The 18,671-nt window shown below is 40.7% G+C and overlaps 1 protein-coding gene across 1 annotated transcript in view; it reads right to left on the reverse strand.

Annotated features, from left to right (window-relative positions):
• Positions 1-18,671, reverse strand: part of LOC124167231 (protein SMG5) — a 329,111-nt gene that overhangs the window by 140,006 nt on the left and 170,434 nt on the right. The gene's annotated exons all lie outside the window — the stretch shown is intronic.

Below are 18,671 nucleotides of genomic sequence, written 5' to 3' on the forward strand. Positions count from 1 at the left end.
CCAGAAAAAACGCCTGGAATACATGACACACTTCATTCTTCTACGTACTGCGAGCCGCCTATACGCCAGGGAGCTCAGAGATTGAGACCTTAAGCAACACAACGGTCATAAATGGGTCCTGCCCCGAAGTTTTAAGATTCCTCCTTTACTTGCAGAGTAATTTACCACAGCAGAATTACGGTCAAAACTGTGTAAGTATAGTATTTTGAATATAAATCAAATAATAAGAAACTCAGAGAAAATTCCACTATTTTTTAACCGGCCGTGGTTAAACTGTTTATATTCATTGTCAAAGACAGTAGAAAGACATGACAAATGAAACGATTGTCGGTTTAATTTATAAAAATATGTAAGTGGAACTAACACAAAGTTTGTGATTAATAAAACGCTTAATTTATTTATATTTAAACATTGATTTCCATCAAGTAAGCCCCGAAAGTATACGATATAACGTACTTTTGGCTGAATGACGTATTGATGAGCAAAATTAGTATGTATGTGTTAGAAACTGACCGAGGCCATAGATACAAGGATCTTAGGAACTCATTAGAATAAGCGAGCTATAGCCCAATAGCCATTTTACATTAAAGTTGGGATATAGTTTCAAGAATATAATGCATAGCCGGTATCTACGCTACAAAACTACAACGCTTGGTTAAGAAAAATCTCACTTCACACCAACGAAACAAGCCTGACACTAACAGCATGAAAGTCATTCATTATTTTCGACCTAGAATTCGTTTTTGGCTTTCACGCTCGAGATCACCCATGCCCATGGCAACAGAAATTTAACACTTCGGATGGGAATCATTAGAGCAGAGTATCGACAAATTAAACGGCATAACCAATCACAAAACATGAATTTGGGTTTTAACGCAACATGGCGATTCCGAGAGAAAAGCACTGAAAACAGTTTTAATACAGTGAACATTACTGTAACCATTCAATAAAACTTTTAAAGAGATAATCTTGATCAAATACTGCATAACGACATCGAATTTTAATAACCAATGCTTACTCAATTGTTTCCGTTAAACTGTCACAGCGGTAATTTCCAGGATTGATAATATTGATAAAATATTTGCAATACCAAATTAATTTAGGATAATGTCTCTTCGATGATTATAATACGTCAATCGCTGATTATTCATCAGGCATATGCTCTGGTTGGACTTGAAGTTGGTAACACTAATTTCGCAATAAGCCCTTCGTATTTACATTTCTACAACCCGTTAATATATCCTGAAATTATGGGCACAATTACTCACAAAATAAAAGTAATTAACGTAAAAAATTCAGCATTACTATACAAGTTGATCTAGAGGCTTCATTTACTTTTAACTTAGAGATTTGCAAACCATAGCACAGCCTTCTTCATTCATCGGAGATTAGAACGGATTAAATAAACTAATCTAAACGAAATAAGGAGTTCTTATTTGCAGAAAAAAATAAACATATTTTTCTATACCCTTCCTCTACTGATCCATTTCAAGGTGGAAACACATGAGTAAAGATAAATTTCCCTCAGATATCCAGACTGATGCCGAAATTTTCCAGACAGTTTGGTAGCATATACCTAACCAATTAATCATCTTCATATGTGATAAATGTGCGACATAATGAAATGAAACGCTACCCTTGAAATAAATTAAGTAAATTCACATGGAGTAGCATCTTATGGAACAGCATATAAATGACATACTGGGAATGAGATTTTCAAATATAGGTGATATGAAAGAATAAGGAAATATTGTCAAAATAATTTTACACCAAAATGCATATGTCCAGACTTGTTAGGTCAATTTTCCTGACATTCAATTAAATTCGAGGCATGTTGAAATTGCCTAAAATTCCAGGTTTTCAAAAAGACTACCTTGGATTTCCACCACCATTTCGTCCTCTAGGTGATCTCACAACTAGATCTCCCACCTTTTCTTTTGAAACTGCACTCTTATTTCCCCTTTATCACGTCATATCAAGACATAATTAACTCCTAAATTACATCTATCAATTTATTCCGTTTCAATACAGCCACTTGTCTTACAAGCCTTCATTTTTATGTCCAATTCTCTTCCCTCAGTAGAGCATTGGTTAACATGTAATCTAAATCATACTATTTAAGTATCATGTAGCTCCGAATAAAATACGGCATTGTTTCTTATGCATCTCTTGTGATTGCACTTATTAGTCTTAGTAGTGGATCCTAAATATCCCCATGTATTAATTTAATCAGATTGCGCCATTCGGAGGCAAGCAACCTTTAAATTTTGGTTTCTTGCTCACAGACTTTGTCACTTTTTATTTATTGACATTCCTGAACATGAAAACGTTATTTTCTTCAATTCGCACACATGACAAATTTTTCAATTATATTACTCTACTATCCAACTACATTTACAGCCTACTTCAATTTTTTCATGGTGAAGCAAAAACCCAGTACTGTCTCCACAAACTTTTATTTTGCTGTGATAAACTGTTTGTCGTTATGATGACGCTATAACCGTCGCAACTGGTCGACAGCATATAAAAGTTTGTGGAACAGTGTGAAACGGAATAAATTGATAGATGTAATTTAGTAGTTAATTATGTCTTGATATGACGTGATAAAGGGGAAATAAGAGTGCAGTTTCAAAAGAAAAGGTGGGAGATCTAGTTGTGAGATCAGCAAGAGGACGAAATGGTGGTGGAAATCCAAGGTAGTCTTTTTGAAAACCTGGAATTTTAGGCAATATTAGGAATATCTCATCGTTCCACCAAGACATCCCAAAATCATTTCATCACTTCAAGGTTCTGACAGGTTATACAAGTTTATGTACACTGCTTTGGGTGATGGCTAGCAAAGAGAAAATATGAGAAAATCTAAACTTGACGTTTCCCAATCGCATGACACATTGAAATACCTAAAAATCAAAACTTTTGTGCGAGGAAGCTAGCTAAAGAACTGGTCTCTAATCTCTGGGTCAGTGAAATCCACTTGCCTGCGGTACAGTCCGGATTTACCCCTGCCTCATCCATCAAAAAAATACTTCCGTTAAGTAATTCGGCCTCGGTGGCGGCGGGGTGACATTCTCGCCTGCCGAACAAGACAGGGGTGCCGACTTACAAAAATATTGGGGGGGGCCCAAACCGGGGATCTTGCCCCGGGAAATTTTATAAGTAGTTAATTTTAAGTTTTTACGCATTTTAGATGAGTCATATGATCAACATTAGAACCCTGATAACTAGAATCTCGATATCTGGACACTCCGGGGAAAATCAAAAAGTCTAACACATTTTTCCTAACACCCATAACGAATTTTTGAGGGGGCTCGGGCCCCCTCAGGCCCCATGGAGTCGGTGCCACTGGAACAAGAGGTCGCGGGTTCGAGTCCCGCCTGGGTACATTTCCCCGGTCCAGGGCATGGTTGTTTGTGGACGTTTATTTGTTACATTTGTTGAACACCCCGGTGTCAAATGGCCAATAACAGCTGTGTCTGGTAGTTTGAGAATAAAATAAAATTAAAGAGTTAATCATTTTTAAAAGACGGCCAATTTTAAGTACTTCTCTAGCGCTAAATATAAATAAAAACGTTAGTCGTGGCTAGGCATTTTCACTGATACCAATCGCAAGATATCCTAAGCAAAGAGAAAACGGAACATTAGAGGGGGAATGATAATTAGCGCACGTAAGGCAGAAAACACCAAAAATGACTACCGCCTCCCAACCCGCAAAGAAAGAAAAGAAACCTCAGAATATATATGCTTGAAGCACAAATAATATAAAACGACGCCGGCGGCATTAAATACCTTGGAGCAAACTGCGGCTCAGGAGCAAAGCAATTACCACACCCCTCCCCCAGATGGAAGCACCAGCGGTGAGGTGGTCGAACGAGGGAAGGGGGGAAGGGGTGTGGGCGTGAGAGAGACCCTGAATTAGCGGGGTTCAGATTAATACGAATCAGACAAATGCCTCCGAGGGAGATGGGAAGGGGGAGGAAGGTAGGGAAAGGGGAGCAGAGGAAAGGATTATGGGTGGAAAAGGAAAGAGGAAAGACAGGAAATGAAGAGGAAAGGATATCGAGAGGGCAGGGAACCTTATGAAAGGGAAGGAGAGGATATTGAATAGGTGAATGGAGGTGCAAGCATTGAGGGAAAATCACATGAAAATACCTCAAGAGGTACATAAAAGAGATAAACAAATGAGTGGGCGAGAAGCCAAGGGAAGAAAAGTGTTTTTTTCTAAAGAGCGTTAGATACAGAAATCGATGAATGAAATATATAAAAACTTGATGGCCAAGGGATACGAGTGAGTACCGGTTCTATGCTGACATCGAGGAGAAAATCAAATGCACTACTATATATCTAGTTGATCTTTTCTTTTCTTTACCTAATTTCTGTACCTAACTATGTTTAGAAAAAAATTACTCAGTTACAGAACAATAAAAAAAATTCACGATTTATTTGAACATTTGGTATGTTCCCATTGAATCATACGCTTCCATTTTTCGTTTACTGCAACGGTAAAAACGTCTCTCCCCGACGTATATTAGTGAGAATAAGCGAAAAGAAAATAATTTTTTTACAGCAATGTCACTGGGCACAAGAAGTTCATTTGCCCCATTAAGTACGCAGTTACAATAGACTTAAGAGCACTTTTCAACCATACGAGAATAGAAATAACACTGAAACAACGTCTTGAATATCACATTAGGAGGCACACACTTAATCGATTTTTAGCGTATTTTTCCCCTTATTTATAGTCTTAACTGATTTACAAATTAATTTATTCCTTCATTGTATACATAACTAAGATCCCCTCACATACACAAGCAATGTCTCTAAATTACTTTTCATATCAATTTCTTGAATTCGCATGATATTCTTGGAATACACTACCATATACTCGCAATTGAATCACATGATACGAAATATGTATTTCATTCATGCATCGAGGGATTTCAGTTGAAATATTCAAATGCTTGAGGGCGTGAGGAGGACAACTGCGAGAAAAGGGACAAAAACGAATACACACGAGCAAGGGGAGAAGGGGGCGTGTCAGTTTAGGGGGGAGGAAATCCCTTCCCCCTTCTTCCCCCCCTTACACGGCCGCCACCTCCCACGGGAAAGTGGAGAACACCCTACCTACGTTAATATGCTAATCGCGTTTCCGTTATTTCACCCCACAGATACACTGGCTCCCTCTCTCTCACTACTCCCGAGGGACAACCGAGGGGAGAAGAGGAGGAAGGAAAACCTTTGGCCGAATAGAAGGGGAGGATAAATTACGTGTGGCGGAGTCATTAGAGGCGTCCGCAAGGACCCGGGCGGTAATGTCTTACAGGAGTGGACGAGGAAGGGACTATGGTCCGACCAGAGAGGCGGGCGGGGGAGGGGGGGTTTCTGGGAGTAGTGTAGAAGGAAGGGGGAGGTCAACCGGAGGGGTATGAACGGCTTGGGGGAGTGTAGCAGACCCTGGGAACACAGAGTAACCACGAGGTGGCCACCAGTCCCTGGCAGGGGGGAAGGATAGGGTTTAAGGGTGCGGTGAGCGTCAGGGTCCGAAGCACAAACGGAGGGAGGAAAAGGGTTTTTAAGACATGAGACGGGGTGGGGGAGGGGCGCTGATGTGAGAAAATGGAATGGAAAGGATCGGAATAACTTGGCTATGAAACGAGGGCTCGTGGAGAGAGAGAGAGATAATCTGAAGGGTCGAACGAAAGCATGGCGGAATGCGAAATGAGACGCCGGAGTGAAGGGGACGATGCAAATATTCCAGCAGATGGAGAAAAGGAACGGGCTCACCTAGGTCACGTTTATGTTCGAATCAGCGAACGGAAAATAATCATCCAAATTGTAAGAGAAAGTGGACAGTCATATTTAGAAACAACACTAAAGAAAAAATTAAGAAGTAACATCCATAAATACTAATTTAAATTCACTATGACGCAAATAACAATCGAGGTATCTTGTAGCCCAGTAGGAAACGGCTCATCAGTTGCTACACATGGAGTATGCTTATCTATGGAATTAGGCCTAGACGTTGACAGCAGCGGAGAAGTCAAGAGTGGACCCATTCGAAATGTGGTGCTACCGAAGAATGATGAAGATAAAATGGATTGACTGTGTACGTAACGAGGAAGTGCTAAGAAGATTGGGAGAAAAGAGAAGCCTCCTAAAAAAACCTTGAGCAATAGACGGAACAATTTAGTTGTCCACATTCTGAGGCATGATGGCCTAATGAAGGTAATCACTGAAGGACAGGTGGAAGGGAAGAAGGACAAGGGACGGCCCCAAATGAGTTACATACGACATGTTATAAAGGATGTAAAAGAGAATAAATACATCGCTGTGATAAGACTAGTGGATAGGAGTGAGGATTGGAGAGCTGCGTCACACCAACCTTAGGACTGTTGACTGATGATGAGGATGATGAACTGATTTTTAACGCATTCTCAATCGTCGGATTATCTTGAAACTTTGCAAACTTGTTTGCCTCTAATGACAAAAATATTCATTATCACATATATAACTTTATTATTCCATTTTTTTCTTATTTTCAATTTTTTCGTATCATATTTTATTCTCTAAATAATAAAATAAATTTCTATATGGTGAATTATTACTACTACATTTTCTCAATAGCCAGCGTTAGCAATGAAGTTTTTGGCAAAAATTGCTGAAAAAGCTCTGGTTTAATCGATAACGTGATTCACCAATACAAAGGAGAAAAAATATTTTTAAAATACACAATTTTTCACATTAACAGTATAAAATGTAATAAAAGGGGACAAAAATAAGCTTTTCATCACATAAAAAATAGAGCGTGAGATCTTACAAGAATTAGAAATTAATATGGCGAGCTAATCCTTACCTATGAAGCTAATCTAACGTAATTTTTGATGAACTTAATCAGCACCCACCCTCTACTTTCCGAGTGATGAAAATCTTACTTTAAACATTTTAGTTCATATTATACTGTTTATGGAAAGATCATATTTTTCAATCTATTTTAATTTCATATCCTACTTTTAATTGCTGACTCAAGTAATCGATTAAACCATAGCTGTAAAATAAATTTCTGTCAAATGTATATTTTCTTTTTTATAGTGAACAGTTGGGAGACTCAAGGACGTCAATTCACCGTAATACAAGGAACTAAGATGAGAAAGAGCGAGTAAAATACAATCAACAAAAATCGCCTGCAGGAAAGCAGGGAATTCGGCAATAGGAAGAGAAAGGGATAATGGATAGTGAATTTGGGAACTCGGAAAGAAAACATTGGGGAGAAATAGAATGACGAGGAAGAGAACGAAAGGTCGGAAGGAACGGAGAAGGCTGAAAGGAAGGGCAAGGATAAAACGAAAACGGAAACAGAGCAGTGGGAGGAAATGGTGGAAGAGGGTGGGGAGGCAGATAAAAGGCCCTAAGAACCCCACCCACCGTCTAAACCGCACGGCGGAGCGCCGACCTATCTACTACACCGCCCCCACTACCGCTATCGCATACATTATGCAGCGCGCGGGCAGAGGCAGGCATCCACGATGGGGGAGGGAGACACACACGGGGGGGTGGGAAATATGCGCGGGGGGGGTGGAGGGGAGGACATGGGATAGGGTGGAAGGAAGACAACCGACCCCGACACCATGTACGCGCTCCTGCAATCTCCTCCGCCCACCACGGCTGCGGTCGCACAATTAAATTATAAATAAATAAACGGACAAGGGAGGAGAGAGAGGTATGGGGGCTGAGGTGAGAGGATAAGGGGTGGGGACTGAGTTGACCGTTACACGGGGGCGGGAGAGGCGGCGGATAGGAATCCCGCAGACCGCGGTGTGGTGTTGCGGGGATGGTCATCCACTGGTCCGTGCGGTGTTGGCTACGCCGCTCCGGGAAATGTTACCGGGAGGAGGAGAGGCGAGCGGGGTAGTGGGGAGGAAACGGCGCGTTCATTAGCAGCGGCGGTCTGCAGATCCTCCAACCTCCCCCAGACCGCCACGGGGGGAGGCGGGAAGGGGGCCGTGCGATAAAGGAGGAGGCGGAGGAGGAGGAAAGGGGCGGAGATCCCACCTAAGGTCCCCTCCCCCTCTCTCTCTCTCAACAGAGCCCAACCCCGAGGTCTGCCGCGGACGGCTTTTTCGAGGTTACTCGCACGGTCAAGCGGTCAGGATGTGGGGCGTTCATTAGGGAACGGAGGAGAGGAGTGGGACGCCTTCCCATTGGGGAGTGTGGGTAAGGTTCTCCAGAGCATAGAGACTGGAATGAGGGGAGTAGGATCTTGTGTGCGAGGCGGAGAGAAACTCTCTTCATCCTCATTAGACCCAGCGCCGGCTTCCCTACTTGTGAGTCACCTTTATGACGCGGAGGGCTGAGTGGGGAAGGAGGCGGAACAGGGGGAAATGGCAGAGTAGGGGGCGACAGGGTGCACGGAAAAGGGTTTGAATGGCAAGGGAGGTTTTCCGTGGCGGAGGCGCGACAGCAGTTAAGTGCGAGACGGGGATACCGAGCGGGAGAGACGTCGAGGGCGTCGAAAAGGCACGAGGAGAAGGGAAAGGGTGGAGGCGGTTTAGGGAATGGGGGGAGACCTCTCTCTTTGTGGAGTGGGAATCAATTAGAGCAAAGGAGCGGACGCGTAAATTAGGGAGTGTTCCCGGAGCCAAATTCGGCGTCTTAAAATGAGCATTCATCAGGTCGAATAAGAAGCGAATCACCTGCGGTGGCAAGAGGACGTGGCTGAAATGAATATTATATAAAATGTTAGCGGGGATGAAAAGTTAATTTGTATTCCACGCTTTGGATTTATTTTCTGTGACTTCAGAAATGTCGCGTGGATTTGACTCTTTCTCGAGATGAATACAGGCTTCATTAATATTTGATTAAATTCTTTAAAATTAAAGGTAATGAATCTTAAAAGTGCCTTCAAAATCAATAAATATCGCATTAAACACAGAATCAAACAATAAACGTTAATTTTGGATAATTTATGCAATTGCATCAATAGCAGTGAATTTTTCTCGGGTTTCGCACCGGGTCAGATCCTCCATTTCTCCTTCCTTCTTCCTCTCCTTGATCAAGATCACTATTATATTAATTATAAAAATCGGTAGAATAAACTGAACACACCGCTCAACTAAGAGGCTGACAGGTAGCAAATAACTTCATCGATTTCCGGTCAACACCAGAACAAAATCATATCATAAACGAGCTGAACAAAAGACGCTTTGGGAAGGATAAATGGAGGACCTGACCCGGTGCGAAACCCGAGAAACTTCACTGCAATTGTTCGCCGGGGAAAAAAAACAAAAATTAAATTGCATCATTAGTTTAAATACCGCTGTGTCGGAATACACATTGGACCATAATTCCACACTACCAGTGTTATCAAAAATCGATTATTGTTTAAAAGTAATATAATTAAGAGCTTGCCACGCGGTTTATTTCACTAGTTAGATTTTTGTGCCAAAATTGATCCGTAAAATCTAATTGCAAAAGAACATAAGATAGATTGAACGATTTTGGTATTAATGAAGCTAGAGTAACTACGATTACATATAACATTAAATATAATAAGACGAAATCTGTCGATAAATGTTAGCAAAAAATCGCACAGCGAAGTGAACAACTTCAGTGAATTGGAAGTTCTTTGAATTCCAGTATTAAATCCACTTCTTGCGAAAAATTGGGAAATAACTACGTATTTCCAAAAAAAGTAACGGGTAAAAAAGTAAGGGCAAAAGAGTAACACAATTTTAAATAATGTACTATCATTTCGTTTCACGGGTTTTCCAGCGGGTGAGTAGATAGTAGGCCGACGTTTCTATAGCTGCCACTGCCATCATCTCCAGGGCATCGGAATATATACAGGACATCTTCATCTCCAGGAATGGTAGAGGCAGCTACCGAAACGTCAGGCAACAATCAACTCCACCCGGCGGAAAAAAACGATAAGATTGTCATACGCCAAAAAGAGAAAAATCATGTATAGGAAGAGAAATATGAGCGATTGAGAGGACAGAGAGCGGAGCCAGAATGAATTGATATAAAAAAAGAGAGTACGGTCTGACCTCCGTTGCCTTGGGCACATACAACACGTGCCCTTCAATTAGATTCTGACCCGCGGCGCCGTCGCCCGAGTTTTGGGCAAACAAATTACTGCGCGGCGGAAGCACCGTCACATCGCCTCGGAGACACCCACAGGGGATCATTAATTAATAGTTTCATGGAGACTGGATTGGCGTTTTCAACACCATTGCTGAACGAGTCTGTCACACGGGCTTCAAAGAAAGCATCAATAAGAACGGGAGCCATAAGATAGAGATGAAATAAGACACGGAAAATGTAAAGTAGACTGTTATTGCTCAAATTTCAAAAGGTCAAAAAGCCTACAGCTTTTCGATAACAAACGTAGAGTAAAAATACATAATACTGCTCACACACAATCTGAAACAAAAAAAAACAAAATAAAATAATAAAATACTACCATCTGGAAATTTTATTCACTACCACGGGGAAAAAATTAATTATTTTAAATTAATAGGTTTTGGATGACGCAACTGAGACTTGTGAGTCAATCATTAAATTGAACCTAAGCCATTATGAAGGGGAGAGGCTGTGAGAATCCAACATGTGAAGTCCAAAGGAATGGAAGAAACTAACTTGAGGGAGGTGGAAAGCACTCAACCGCAAACGAGTAATTGCCCAGAACAGAGTAATTTACTACCTCAATTAAAGAAAACCATACCCAGAGGAGTGATTTAGTTGGATTGATGATGAGATAACAGGATTTAAGATTGCGACGCACGCCTGAAGCATCCCATCCAACAATACATTTGTGTTTCGATGCAATGCATACTCCACAGGAGCTCGAATTTCCCCGCAGTCGCTAGCCTGGTCAACTTCGACTAAGACCATTTTTCCATTCAAATTTGGATGTCTAAAATCCATCAGTTAAGAAACTGAAGACCGAAAAGGGAATATAAAAGTCCGATTGTCAATATTATATATACGAGATAGAACGATACTGCGATCCGTATTGCCATACGGCTGAGTATAAAGTTTACCTTACTTTGGAATGATCACTTGTTAGCACAAGAAATTGAAATGAAGTAACACTCCACCAAGACCGATTTTTTGAGGGAATTTCGATTCAATGCATGCATACTAAATTGCGCCCAATCGAACTTAAGATTTACCTATTCTCTTATTTTTTCCATGTAAATTTAAAAAAACAATATGATCAAATGATAATGTGGCTAAATCATTGCCCGCCTAAAATGAGTAACACCTTTCCCGTGGTGAGTGTGTTTTTTGCAACTATTAGCGTCGTAGAATGAGAATGGAGCGAGAAGTGAGGCATCATGAGGTTACTAAGATGAGTAAGATAGATCAACTATACGGTCAACCATCGAAAATAGGATGGATAGATAAGCTATGCAGCAGAAGGTTCCAAAAATTAAAGTTCTCAAAGAGCTGCACTCACCAGCGCAGCTGCAAGAGATCGCCACTCCGTAGTACACAAAATAGAAGTCTCTTACCTGAAACGAGAAAAAAGAGGCTCCGTTAGAAACGTTTATCAATCACTGTAGTACCTAACACAACCATTCTCCTATATTAATACGCCGAAAACATGAGAAAAACATATTATATGCATAAAAAAATGATCGATTTCAGATAAAAGAAACGAGAGAAGTAAAAGGTGCAAATCAACTTTCGAAATATTAGCACAAGAATACACTAAACAAATTGTTCTCAACCAAGCTGCAATATACAATCCTAAATGTTGTAAACAAGTTATATGTTGCGGCATAAATAAAATAAGACCCAGGTCCAGCAGTAGGCTACCACGCTACCTCAAAACCTATCGCCGGCTTGAACCCGGGCCGCCCGCTTGTGAGGACAGCGCGGATCCGCTGAACCATCCTCGGCGCAGATAAAGATCACTCAGTACATATATACCTTATAACATAACACACTCGTATTACTGGGGTGGTTTGGTTGATAAGTGGGGCGGAAGATGGGGTTGTGGAAGGTTGGAGCGTTTATTACAGGGCGACGGTTATGAAAAAATATCTCCGGGTCCTTCCCCTCGGAGTTCCCCCACATCTCACCAGGTGATTCCGACTCCGTCCATTTTTTTCCGCAAGCCGAGTTGAGGTTGGAATACAGAAATGAGCGGATTATGCTGGGAACGGGATAGGAGAGAAGGGGGGTACATATTTCACAGAGGAAAAAACAAAAGTAATACGAATCCCGAGGTGGATTTGCGCCGAGGATTTTAAAGCTGCGGAGTAGGGAGTAACTGAAATTCCTTATGGAGCCAAACTGTTGGAAAATATGAGTAGAACCGGAACATTTTTTGTGTCATTTTATTTCGCTGATGATGCTTAAAATAAAAAGGAGCATAGGAGTATGAGACGAAAAAAATCATCGAACAATAAATATGGATGAGAACACGTAAAAAAATAGAGAATAAGGCCACGAAATTTTTACCCACTCTAACAAAGAAAGAATGGATTTATTCTTCCAGCTGCTTAAAAGAGTTTTAAAAAAGCAATGCCTTCCATTTTGTTAGCAGCACTTGAAGGCACAAGAAAATAACACTCTTTATTATAAATTTTGGAAAATATTCATATCGTTATTCTTTAATTTTGAAATAAAATACTGTATTGACAGGAAAACTTGACAAAAACGTGTCTGTAGCAACTTAAGCATCATCAATTACATGCCAGCCAGCCTTCTCGTAAAAAAATTCCATTCAGACGGACAAAATAACGGCGGTGAACTTCACACAAATTGCCACGGTAGAAAAAAAACGAGGCATTTTTTTTCTAATATCAATCTATCTCAGTCCTCGCGCTGGCATCAAGTGAGACTCGACAGAGCAATATGCCAGGCAGAACTCGCAAAGTAAACAAACTACTATTTTTTCCGAGCAATGCCAAAACAGATGTCGCAACGACTCAAATCAAGGGTACACACAGGAGAGGGACCGAAACAAAATGCCCGTGCAAAGAAATGTCTCACGCAAACGTCGGGGAAACGGAACTTGGCCGGCAATTAAGCACGAGCAAATAATGTAGCGCGAAATATATTGCTCGCCACGCGGCGGCCGCCGGCAAACACCGAATACCAGAGGCCTATGCGAACCCTTTGCACTTTGCGTGCTGCTGCGGGAGCACTCCTATGTGCATAACAGATTGAATACCGGCGCAAAGATAACAGGAACGGTGGCGGGAGGGCGCTGGAGAGGCAAGGGAGGGAGAATGTACGCAGACGAGCGAGTTTGTGTGCGAGGGAGACGTCGCCGGTGGCGCCGCGAGCGGTTATCAAAGGCGATGTATTCTCGGGCTGGTGGCAGTTGAGCGCCGAAATGCACAAACAGGCGAGCGCTTGCCGAGGTGTCTCTCTCCCCTGAATGAGGTGGGTGGGAGAGGAGGCGAAACGTGTAAAGGGAAGGAGTCAAGATCACTCGAGGCGAAGGAGGGAATGCAGCAGCAGAGTTGGATAGAGGGAGCCGGAAAATGTATTAACGGGATGCAGGTCAAGCGGTAAGGTGAAGGGAACACACGTGGGAAAGGAATGGATCGAAACGAGACTCTATGAAAGGGAAAAAACCGAATAATATCTCCTAACGATCTTCAGTTCTTGACATACGCCCAATATCTACGACCACAAACACTGCGTATCAAAAAAATAAATAATTACCATAAATTCATTGCACACAGGTCCATTTCAATATTTTTCAAACTTAACCAATTCTCTTTCCAACGTCTCGCAAAGGTATTCTTACAGCATCAGGGCTTACGAATATTTTAAAACCAATGTATAACGTAAATATTTCTACTCCTCCACCAAACTTCTTAATATTTCATTTTAAATCCATTATCGTTCAAAACTGTTGATTATAGGCTCTAATTTTCCGGCTACTTATTTGATTAGAAAAATTATCAAGCTATGATGATGCAAAAATACAATGTCGAAACAATACAGGCAGGAGAATAGCTTAGTTTCAAGAATTACAATCAAGCTTACATCCAATAAATTCAACTATATAACAAAGTAAAAATAAACTACAACTCAATAGTTTTCACACCTCAAGAGATAGAAGGAATAAAAAATTTGCTTTGGATTTGGTTTGTTTCATTTTAAGGAAGAAGAAAATTAAAGAAATAAAACGAAAATGTTACCCTTGACGACCATAAAATGGGTTCTCGCTACCCTGAGATCAAATGTTTTTTTTTATGCAGAGTAAAATTTTCTTTGAGCCCTTATTACAACTAACAAATTCCACACGGGTGCTTGGCAATTTTCTTAACCTGAACAATCTTCTTCGTCAATATTTTCCCTTGATACCCTCATGTCGATAATTACTTCCGCTATTTAAAGTACAACTGGAGCAAAATTATTCCGACTAATCATGCTACTACCAATTCAGCAATGTCCATTTACATCAAGATTTACTACCTGAATGCAAGGAAGAAATCTTATTGCGTTCGTTAAACTCAAAAACTGGAATTCCTAACACCGAGCATGTGATCATGAATGATTATGACTCTAATTATTTAACACTCACTCATATGGAATATTTATTGCCAGGCTGTGAGAAACATTGAACACTATGATCTAATGGAAATATGCAAGCGTAAATGCTTTTCTTGTAATCATTAGTAAGATTTCTACAAACCAATAAAAGATCTTTACGCATCACCGTAAAGAGAAGATTTATCACTCCTTTTAAAACATCACGGTAAGGCGAAAGAACCTCAACGGTTTTACGCAAAAAAAATATTAATATTTGTAATAAATTTTGAATGATCCGCACATTAAATTAGAAGAAAATCCGAATTAAATAGTTTACAAAGTTGATAAAAAAAGTGATGAAATATCAGATAAGATGGGCCTAAGAGAATAAATTCCAAAGAAGACGTATCAAGAGAGAAAAATGCATTAACGTTATGCAGTGGAAAGTGTAAGGGACATAAATCACCATGAGGAAAGAGAAATGAGCGAGACAGGGCATGGTTACGAGGAAGAATGAGTGGAAATTAGAATCTAAGGACGTGGCGCAGGAAGAAGGAATTAAGTCAAAGGCCAAGACGACGGCGATGGCAAATGGGCTGTTTAAAGAAGTGAGCTGCGGGGCTGGTGGAACGAATACAAAGAGAAAAGAAGGGATGGAAATAAGAGGAAGGAAGAAAAAGGATCCGAGGGTCGAGGGAGGTGGACCAGAGAGGCCTTAAAGAGCTGGGCAAAGAGAAAGAGAACGGTTAAAAGAGAGGCGGAAATACCCGGGAGGGACCCTCGACGACCTCGCCATTAAAAAAAGGAAATAGAAGGAAAGGAGCGGAATGAAAATAAACCCATAGGGGGCGCCCGTGTAGGAGGCAGAAGCGTCCTTGAGGGAGGCAAGACGATGAGAGGGAGGAGAAGGGTGGAAGCAAACAGCTCGACACGAGTGGATGGAACTTCTACGGGTGGGCAGTTCGTTTCGAGCGGACCCACCAAACCAGAGTCCTTTTTTATGTGATCTGCCCACCCCTGCACACTTGACCCAACCCCTTTGCCCATCCACTAGTGGGCAGACGCAGGCGTATTTGATGTCTTCACTGATCGAAGACTTCATTGAAACTTCTCACGATCGACGATGTTATGTTAGTTTTCGATGTCGAAAACGGGAATCTGCAATTCTATTTCGATCGTTGATAAACTATATTCAAAATTAAATGCGCCACATGCACCGATATTATTATATCATATTAACGGTGTTAACTAATAATAATAACGGTTAATAGCATATGTTATATTAATTGTTAATTAATTAATTAAATTTTTGGCAAATAATAAATTCATAATGTGATAAGAATTGCTTTAATCACTTCAAGTTCAATAATAAAAAGAAATCAACACCCAAAATTGAGCAAAAAAACTTACAAGCCTCATCTTCAACAACCGATTACAGGAAAATCGAGAAAAATCGAAAATTCAGATTTTCAGCAACAAATAACCGTCGATAATTACGAATGTCAACAGTAGATTGCCAAATTGAATGGCAAAGTATACCTTCGTTCAGCACCAGCCAACCAACATGGCTGTCAACGATCAGCAATATGGATGGATATCTTCCACGCAAAGACCATACGACTGACGACCATACCTGTCAACTGACGACCATTAATTATCGATAAAATTACTGGATCGAAATATCTCAATCTATGTGGTTGATTTTTCAAACATAATAATAAATCAAACTATGAAGTCGGGGTGGAGAACCGCTGATCGATAGCCTTTAAAGGATGAAAACCATCGAATTATATTTGAATTTAATATTTATATTCTTAGCATCAAATACGATCTCGTATATCATCGTTTATAGTAAATCGCGCATTAAAAAATCCAATACCGATACGTAGGAGAGGCTACGACGAATGAGGTAAAGAAAGAAAAAGATAAAAATACAGAAGACAGAGGAGAGAAATCTCTACCAGACTACAACACCCTTTTCCATTCTCCTCCATCCCTCAAATACTTTCGCCATTCACTTCTCTCACCCCCCTTACCCTTCTTTCCACTCCCATCCACTTCCTCTCTTAGTTAACGAGTGCTTCCTTTACGTCCGTACGGCTCACTCACGAGACTGAAGAGAGCCTCTCGTGGGAGAGTCCTCGAGGCACTGCAGCTCAAGCACGCCGGGTCGAGAGGGCGCACTCCTCGGCGACCGGTATTAGGAGGAGGAGGGCGGGGGAGGAGGGCGAAGAGGGGTTGTATTCAACGAGGGGGATGGGAGTGGAGGAAAATAGAGCAGGAAAGAGAGAGTTAGATGAGGAAAGGAGAAGGGAGAGGAAAGAAAGGTCTCTAGGAGAGGTAGGATATGACAAGTGAGGCTCTCAAGACGTGGAAGGGAAAGGGGAATTCCGAGAAACGAGAGGAGAATCGGAGAAAAAGAGATGAAGAAAGAAACGAGGATGATAAGAAGAGGCAAAGAAGACAAAAAAGGGAAGGAGAGGTAAGAAAGGTCTCAAGAAAAGATAGTATATGACCAGCGAGGCTCTGAAGACGAGAAAGGGAAAAAGAGATTCCCAGAAACGAGAGGAGAATATGGGAATACGGGATGAAGAGACGTGGACGATGAGGAGAAGCAAAGAAAACAGTGAGGAGAAGGGAGAGGAAAGAAAGGTCTCAAGAAGAGATAGGATATGACCAGTGGACCTCTCAAGATGTGAAAGGGAAGGTAGGATTCTAAGAAACGAGAGAAGAATATGGCAAAAAGGGATATGATGAAAGAGACGTGGACGACAAGGAGAAGCAAAGGAGCCAGAAAGAAGAAAGGAGAGGAAAGAAAAGTCCCAAAAACAGGTATGATATGACAAGTGGGGCTCCCAGACCTGGATGGGAATGGCGTTTCCCAAGAAAAGAGAGAAGAATAAGTGAAAAGAGATGATGAAAGGGATGTGGACGACAAGAAGAAGCAAAGGAGACGGTAAAATCTAAACATGAAAAATGATGCGAAAAGCCGTAAAAAAAGAAAACATTAATGACTAAAACAAATATATGAAGAGACGGAAAGGAAAGACAAGATGCAAAGCTATAGGTCACACCCTAGATAAGAGTAAATTATGTATTTACAGTGCCTTCGCGTGTGTGTAATTTATCATTCCTATTCCACGTACTCAGAATCTCACTTATTACGAATGAGAAAGAAACATGCGCAACTAAAACACGGAAAATTCTAAACCTACTTCAGGGTCTTAGGCCATGTGAGCTAAAAACAAAGTTTAAATGGTCTAAGTTTAGGGTAAAAGAAAAAAATTAAAAACAAACTATTAATAAAGACACATATTTTCAATATTATTTTAGCTATTATCCTTTACAGTCTCAGGGTTCCCCTCAGCACAACTTTACACTTTGCTTCGCCAGATCTGATCGCCAACTATCCACTACGCCCTTCAGGTATGATAATATTAGCAAGCATGAACCCTAGGTAATAAGTTGAAGAAAGGGCACAACTACCTTGGAAACTAAAATGCGATAATGCGAGTTAAAAAAAAATCTTCAATCACAATTAAGAGCATTCGTTCATTCATCGTAGGCGCGGGATGTGGAAAACCGGTTTATAAGTTAATTTTCCCGGAAATGTGTGTGAAATATAAACGTCTAAAATAGTTGAATATTAGTGAATTAAAACACATGAAATTGTTTAGGCGTAAGTTTATAAAGTTCTGAGCATTAATTTACTATCCAAGGCATATACAAGATTTTCTGCATAAATTATTTTATCATGACCATAGTACGATGATAATCGCGTTTCGTCAAATATAAATCGATTCACTAGCGAGTGTCGAGGACTTCTATTTTCACGCGAAACATCAAACATTTAAGAAGATTTGTAACAAAGAGGAAATAATTATAAATTAGCATCGTATTGTGACACTCCAAATGGAGAGAATATGTTTGATAATTTTCACAAAATCAAAAGCAAACTGGAAACATACATTGATAGCAGCGCGTAATACGACTGTACCCACATACAAACGATATGCAACATTGTTGCATTGAAGAAGGGAATATCTTCTAGATACAACGAATGGAAAAGCTCTAAAAAATACACCACGACCTTATATTCAGAAAATGGGAGAACATGAATAACATTCCAGACAAAAGCCAACCACAATATTTAAAAGATAACCCTTAGCTTCGAC

The sequence above is a fragment of the Ischnura elegans genome, chromosome 10 (genome assembly GCF_921293095.1).
Source record: "Ischnura elegans chromosome 10, ioIscEleg1.1, whole genome shotgun sequence".
NCBI classification, from domain to species: domain Eukaryota; kingdom Metazoa; phylum Arthropoda; class Insecta; order Odonata; family Coenagrionidae; genus Ischnura; species Ischnura elegans.